Raw genomic sequence first — 8,097 nt, 5'->3', positions numbered from 1 at the left:
TAAAATGGGATCAACATAAACCTATTAGAAGTATTGCACTCTGACATTTATCAAAATATCTTTCCTGAAGTAACTAAATTTGAGAATATAAAAACCTGAATGATGAATTCTCACTTAATATTCCTAGCGCCTAACGTCAACGAAAACAGTCAACATCATTCCACGTGATGCTCCATAATTTATGACATCTTATCTGTAAGTCAGGAAACTCGTTCTCAAGGCAAGAAAAATCCTTGTATTGAATGACATTGTAACATGATAACGATGAATTTCATCAATTCACTAGACATATGAGCGTCAAGCCTGCATACTTCTATTGTATCGGCCATTCAAAATGAGTATCAACATTTAAAGATTGACTGGCAGAAAATTCCTACGCACAGGGTAACAAGAGTTGGGGAGTCGAGCGGCGTCTATAGCCTGTAGAAGTTTTTGTGTTGCCACTATTATTAAAAACAAAAGAAAATACATACCTAAAAATAAACGTAGAGGTATATTGGGCAAACTACAAACTTATAAGGAAAAGTCTCGAAAATAAGCAACAGAAAAAATTAGGGCTCGTCCGGGATTTGAACCCGGGACCTCTCGCACCCTAAGCGAGAATCATACCCCTAGACCAACGAGCCAGATAACACATTCACGAGATATCTTGTTTCTTATTAAAACTGACGACCACTTTCTCTTCCCAATGTGGCTTCGATTTTGAAAGTGCGCCGCCCAGGTGACTTTTCGGCTCCGGTCAAAATACCAGCAAGTTCAGTCACCAGCCAAGACATCGAGACCTCTTCTCTCAACCACTACGAGCAGTCTCGTTCTCCTCCAATTGGTCATTGGCTTATTCTCTGGGTGCGTTAATGCTAACTTATTAATCAATCGAAAACGAAGCCAACATATCATTGGCTTCCACGTCATTTCCAGACTATCCATAATGTGATCGTTTTGAAGCTTCCGTATCAAAACCACATCAGCAACATTAAAGAGGTAGAGATTCCATAATCATACATGGAATCCTTCTGTGCATTACTAGTAAGTATCACTCTCAATTCCTAATTTATAAATGCCCAGTAAGTTCAGCAATCGAAATTACTTGAATGGTTGACAACATAATGGAATGAAAGGAGACGCGAAGATTTCGTGTGCATAGGAAGACATTAACAAGGTGTGGTTAATTTTTTAAAAGATATATTAGACTAATATGGAAACGAGATCACACCCTCCGCGACAAATCCAACTCGATCTCAAACGTAGAAATGTCGGGTATCATATGTTCTCTCGGTATTGCATGTTAATTGATCCCTTAGTAACGGATCAAATAAAGGACCAACATCAAAAAAGTTAGCGTTCGCCCCACATGACGCCAAATTGCACCTTGAAGGATACATTTGTAGTCATCATACGAAAATGTAGAAGTAAATTATTACTAAATCTACACGACATCATGTTTAGTGATTTCAGTAGCATGAAAGTACATACTGTTAAGAATTATATGCATATCCTTAATCTATGGAATCTGGACACGAAACCGTTCAAGACCTGAAATTTTTTGTGAATCATGAATCCTCCAACGTCTACGATTCAATGTTAAGAAGTTGGAATGGGCTGGATACTTATATTTATATCATACTTTGTAAAACTCTTAATAGTTACCGAATATTGGAATTCCCATGAGACTAACACGCGAAAAAGAATTATCAATGAAGAAAATAGGCATTTCTCAACACAATTTTCCACCTCCACCTTAAGTAAACCATTAGAATATGTACACCCTTAAGAAAGAGGGCTGAATAAATTACTAAGGCTGTAGCATACAGATAATATTCAAAATTTTCCAATAGCACAGAATAGAGACTATAGAACCTTACAGGAGGAGAATCGTCTCTTTTAACGACCCAGAAGTAGATTTAACGGCACTAATTATATGTTTTCCAATTATTCGCTAAAGTGTGAAAGGATAATTGAGGACCTTAGGATCCAAGGTGGATAAGTGCAATTTCTTTTGGAGATAATTCCAGATAATGGTTGGTGGAGTGCACAGTATTGTTGTAACAAAGAGATGTATGTAAATCACTGAATCTATATGCATATGATTATGAGTGATTCACATGAATCCCTTTGCCACAAGAGTATTCAGCATCCCACCAACCATTATCTGTACTTATCACCAATAATAAAAAATGCACTTATCCCCTTTGGCTTCTAAGGTCCTCAATCGAGATAGCAAAAACCAAACGAATGTTTTAGTTTTAAATATAAAAATGAGATAACGAATTCCCAAAATCCGATTCGATAAGCAAAAACGTTTAGCTATAAGAACATATCCTAAATTCAGAGGAGGAAGTCGAAGGGAAAGAGAGAAAGGTTATGAAATTTTTATTCTACATGGCGCATACGTGCCTGAAGTACTGAAAAGAGTAAGCAATTTATGAAAATGGAAAAATAAATTGAGTTTGCTTTCGGCCCAAAATGGAAAAGAAACCTTCATTAGATTGGTGTGCCTCAGAATCGCCACTTCCCTCAGGCGGGATTGGAATCGAAGATTCGGCGCGAGGAAAGAGGGAATTTGGAAGCAGATTAAAAGGAAAGACGGGTAGAGACGGGAAGAGAAATAGCATAAAATAGGGTATTGAAGTTTGATAAGAAGGCTGAAGGAGGCGTAGTTTAAAAAAAATTAAAAGGAATGAAGGGATTAGATAAAGAAAATTCAAGAAAATCACCTCCATTTCTCTAAACCGATGGGATCAGATTAGCAAATCGCTTTCAGACTTAATAATAAGCGAATACCCATTGATCTCTTAATGTCTTCTGGTATTCGTTGCCACCAATGGTTTATAGAGGGAAGAGCTTTCATATATCTGAACTAAAAAGGGATATTTTTATCTGATTGACAACAACTGATAACATCTGGAAATATAATATAAATACGTTTTATTCTGTCAATATATTGCAAGTACGGACACATTCAAGATGCTTATATCGTCAAAAAGTAAATATCAATGTCATAGCACCCATTTTATTGAAATGAATAATCAGTGACTCCCAAGCAATTGATCAAATATACTCGTGTTTAATGCCTGTCTCATTCAAAGAAAGAGGCTAAAATCGCGAAAAGGAAATGAAAAGACGGCAGTAATTGCTAACAATAAATTAAAGTGGCTCATATCCAAATATCCGCTAAAATACGGAATTCAATTTCATCTCACTCTTTCTCGGAGTCATCATAATAACAATTCTGTGGATAACAATTCATTTTACTGCCGCTTATTACGGGTGAGAAACGAAATGTCCTAAGAGGCTTAAATCTAGCGCAAAATTGTTGCCAGGTTTCTTGAATTTTCCAAAAAGGGAATTTTGGAAAGGAAGAAAGAATATCTTTCAGGAGAACCCTCATTAATCCCACTCGCCTACCAACAAAGGGAGTCTGAAAACTAGGAGACATCAGTGTAGTGGAATCGCGCCAAATCCGAAATTAAGAGTTTCTCCTTTTCTCCAAAACCTACAATGCATTCCTCTCGAAATCCTTTATGCAAAAATAGAAGAAGGACCCGAGATCAAAGGTATAAGAGCAATTGCAAGTGGAACGCCCTACTGTAGGATACGAAAATATACATTTATCGTGTCCCCAACTTGAGGAAAAAAATATTTTGTCTCGACTCTCAAAATAAATACCGCACTCGGCACTTTTTATGATTAAACGCCACCGTGAAAGCAAATCTCTAATCTTTACCCGCAATTCAGTGCCTACTATTTCGTGAGCATCGTCGGTTATGTTTCGGAATTGTTTGCATTTAATATGCGGCAACTTTTTAAAACTTTTTATTGAAACGAATTTTTTTCACCCCGTCCAGTATCATATTACAACCATTACACTCTAATCCCCTCCAAACACACTGACATCTCAGACGAACCATTTATTCCAAGGCGTTCATTTGAACATTATTCCATCAAAACTCAAACGCTTTACGCTTTTCAGTAGTAAATCACACGCTACTTATGTTGTTGCATTTCCTTATTCATATTTATTCATTCAATTTTGATGCGAAAGAAGGTTATGAGAATTATAAATATTAAAAAAAGCATCACGTAATGGATAAACACACATAAACGTATAATTCCACTGCCATCTTTTAATCACGAAATCACAATAAAAATGGCAATATGTATTTCAAGCAGGCTTTCGTGGAGACTTTGAGCGGATGAGATAGATTTTTCTAATTTCTTCCAAATGAATCCCTTAATGCAGAAAATGTTTCACCAACGTCCGAGCGAGCTACTCCATTTCAGCAAACCTTAGGAAGCTAACTTGGCTACAGGCCCGAAAAAAATGGATATATGCGGGAGAAAATCCGAAAATATCTCAATATCTTTAGTTTTTCAGCCACCGTTTCTAAGCCAACTATCAAACCGGGGGAAAATAACTAATCATTACACGCAGTGTGTCCACTTATGGAGTTAAACAAAGATTAATTCCAGAGAATCATACAGTCCGTAGCCTAATCCATAAGAGTAATTATCATCAGTAATTATATTATCAGTATAGTAATCAGTAATTATCAATCATGCGAGTAAGTATTTTACAATAACATTTTACCCTAAAGTATAAATATTATCTCCGAACCTCAGCGTCTCAAACTTTACGTCTGTGATTGAGTAATCATCAAAAAACCTATACAGGTGTAGCGTTATAATTCTATGTGTCGAATGTGCTTAAATACATCTCATGCTACCAATTATTTGACGCATCTACTCGTATGTCACCTAGGAGGCGATCATAAAGCTTGATTCCCATGCTAGTGTCACAATTAACGGACAAAACTTGAAATCGACCTATCATTTACCTCACAGGTCGTACGTATTAACAGTACAATGTGATCTATGTGATAAGAGGATCGCAAATACTGCCAAGTATCTACCTAAGTGTTCACGCGATATCGGAATGGTTGCTCATTTCTCAAATTAGTTTTAAGGCGGAGTCAATTTTATTTAAGATGCACCAAAATTTAAAGTTTGTATATTTCATACTGACTGGTTTTCGGGTTCTTCATCGGGAACTGGCTGAATCCTCACCACACTGCGAAAGCCTACACAAGGAATTGTAAATTCCATACTATTTGTAAATTAAAAATAACGAAGCTGCACAATGAGATTCATGAAAAAATTTCTAATATCCACGAATGAAACTGTAATTTCATTATCTATTTTGTGTTTCACAACCGAAGATATCCATCATGTCGACCCTAAGCTGTAACATCAAAATAATAAAGGATAGCACTTGAATCTTTGCATTTCCCAAATGTCTTCCGGGTCATGCTAAAAAAGTGGCGTTAAAGGGGACGGAAGTTTTGAGCACTTTATGTGTGCACACACTACGTCACCCAGTAGGTACACACAGAGCCATTTGACTCCCCCGCTCTTTCGGTATAGCCCCTTAAATGACCTCCTCTCCTCACCCCACAAAACTGGACACGGCCCGGAGGGCAAAAGAAACCTCCGTAACCCAACCCCCCGCCCACCACCCCGGAGTTTGCATACATCAGTTAAACATGACGTGGGAATTGAGCCCGCGCCTGCCCACTGTCTCGCCCGGATTCTTCCCGGAGAAGTGCCGGAGGAGGATTCCAAAAGGGAAGCTCGGCCCGCGTCCCTTTTCGACAGCCGAAACCCCCGAAACATTCCTCGAGCGTATACTCCTCTTCGATGTGATTCTATCGCGCCTACGACCCTACCTCACATCTACACGCCACTAAGAACTGGATACGGGCAGTTTCAATCCTCTCTTCCACGTTGCGTACGGATGGCGAGAATTCTCTTCATTTTTTTCCCGAACGTTCCGGACGGATGACGAAGATTCTCGTCATTTAGGCGCGTCAACCTAAACAATTTTAAACCGTACAGTAACTATTCGTTAGAACGTTTTCAGTTGTTGTTCGTTATTCATAATGAATTGATGCATCATAACGTTTGATTGGGTAAAGTTATATTCTAAACATTAGCTTACCCCGGTACGCAATGTGTTAAACACTAGAACAGCGGTTCCCAACCGGTTGTACGCGTGCCCATTGGGGGTACGAGACGAACCAGTCGGAGGTATGCCGAAAATAATCGGTAATGGCGGTCGCCGGGAACTATGTATCTCTTAATCAGGTTATGTATACATATTATTATATTATTATTATGTATACATATTATTATTATTATTATTATATGAGGTATTTAAAACAAAGTTTATATTTTTACAAATATTTATTACTAAAAGTGTCACCTACTTGTAGTAAAATTATTTAAGTATTAAAAGAAAATAGAGATGGCACTTTCCCACAGGTTTATTTAAAGTACGACGCGTTTCAACCGTTAGGTCATTATCTTCTTGATACAGTTGCATTGGAAGGAAAAAAGGTTGAGAACCGCTGTAGCGGAAGGACCGGGATCGTATGGCTACTTTGAAGGTCATTCTGACGATTAGTAATAATTTTAAACATTTCTTCGTTTATGTAAAAATAAATTGATTACCTCATTAAATATAACGTTTTACTTTATTTACCAATACAAATGAGTAATTTTATACAAATTATTTGCCAGTAAAAATGTAAAATGAACAGGGGTCACGTCGCGCCAGCTTTCCAAGCCCTGGCCAGCCATACGCCACTCGGTATGGCATATATACTGCAAATTTCCATTCCACTCGGTATAGTGGATGAGCTCCTTATTTCCATTCAAAACGTAAACAGCGACGGGTGGCAATAATTTTGAACATTTTTTCGTTTATGTTAAAACTAATTGATAACTTTATTAAATATATACTTTTCCTTTATTTGTCAATGCAACTTAGTAATTTTTTACCCATCATTTTCCAATAAAAAATGAAAAATGAACAGTGGTCAAGTCGCGCCTGCTTCCCAAGACCTGGAAAACCATACGCCACTCTGTATGGTATATATAATGCTAATTTCCATTCTAAGTGTAATAATTAATGTGAAATGCATAAGTGTGGTAGCTTAAACATAAAAATGGCCAGGCGTAATACAGTATAGTGATTTCCTGGGAGGATATAAAACTCGCGTTACCGCTACAAATAAATTAGATACGGGTGTTGGTCTTTTAAGGTATGGTATTGAGGTTTTACATAAGAGTGACCAACCTCTAAGAGTACGGATACGAAAATGCAAGATTCAGACGCCGCGCAAAAAGAAAATTGTGATCCAAAAAGTTTCCACGAAAAAAAATCCAGAAAAATAACTGAGACGGCCATTTTCACTCACCAATGTCAAAACAGCGACGAACTTACCAGATTTAGGGTTTACTAAGAAAAACGGCATATATATGTAAATTCGAAACAAAATGTCACGGTCAGGACTCATTGGTTTTAGCAAAAAAAATGTTCAAGGCTTCATATTTTTGCATTTTTACACGAGTTTTAACATTCGAGGCGTTATTTTACGATATTTCCACGATTTTGTACGGCGCGCGTTCGGACCTTAGCACCATATTCAAACACTGCAGGCAATAATCAGTTCGCGAATAACTGTATTTGCAAAAATCAAGGTCCCCTAGCCATGATAAATAGCATACATAAATAACATGTTAGCAAAACTTCACAATGAGAGTAGAATAAATTAGTTCTCCTTCCAAGATATAAACTTAAGTAAAATTCTAGTTTGGCGACACGGTCGAATTACATACATTACTCAAGCGATTAATAGGTATGTTTCCAAGATTTGTTGAAGACGCAACAAATTAATCTAAATTCATTGGCAGGGAGAGGATATTAAAATTCAAAGTTTTACTTTTTGATAGCGTATCATGTGAACCATGCCTATGCAATATTTCAAGGGAAAAGCGCGGAAGACAGGCGAAATTAATAACACAAAAGGACAAAACAAAGGAGCGACCAAAACATAGCAATGTCGATACCGAAGGCATATAAACTATATCGAGATGTGTCGAAAAGAGGTGTTTATGTTTAGAATAGTGAGCGACCTTGTAAGAGTTAAGCGCTCGAGTCCAACGTGTCAAACTGGGCGTTTGTCTTGCGAAATCTGTTGAACGAGATTGGGAGGAGAAAGCGAAGTGGACTTCGACTCCAATAACACTGATGAAATC

At 37.4% G+C, this 8,097-nt stretch overlaps 1 non-coding gene across 1 annotated transcript; it reads right to left on the bottom strand.

The window, feature by feature from the left end:
- Positions 1-554: 554 nt before the first annotated feature.
- Trnap-agg lies at positions 555-626 on the bottom strand. The gene has a single exon. It is a non-coding gene; the product is annotated as a tRNA-Pro (tRNA).
- Positions 627-8,097: the final 7,471 nt, after the last annotated feature.

This window comes from Ischnura elegans, chromosome 5 (assembly GCF_921293095.1).
Source record: "Ischnura elegans chromosome 5, ioIscEleg1.1, whole genome shotgun sequence".
NCBI classification, from domain to species: Eukaryota; Metazoa; Arthropoda; class Insecta; order Odonata; family Coenagrionidae; genus Ischnura; species Ischnura elegans.
Note: the sequence above shows the minus strand (reverse complement) of the source record. Positions and strands in the feature narration are given on the sequence as shown.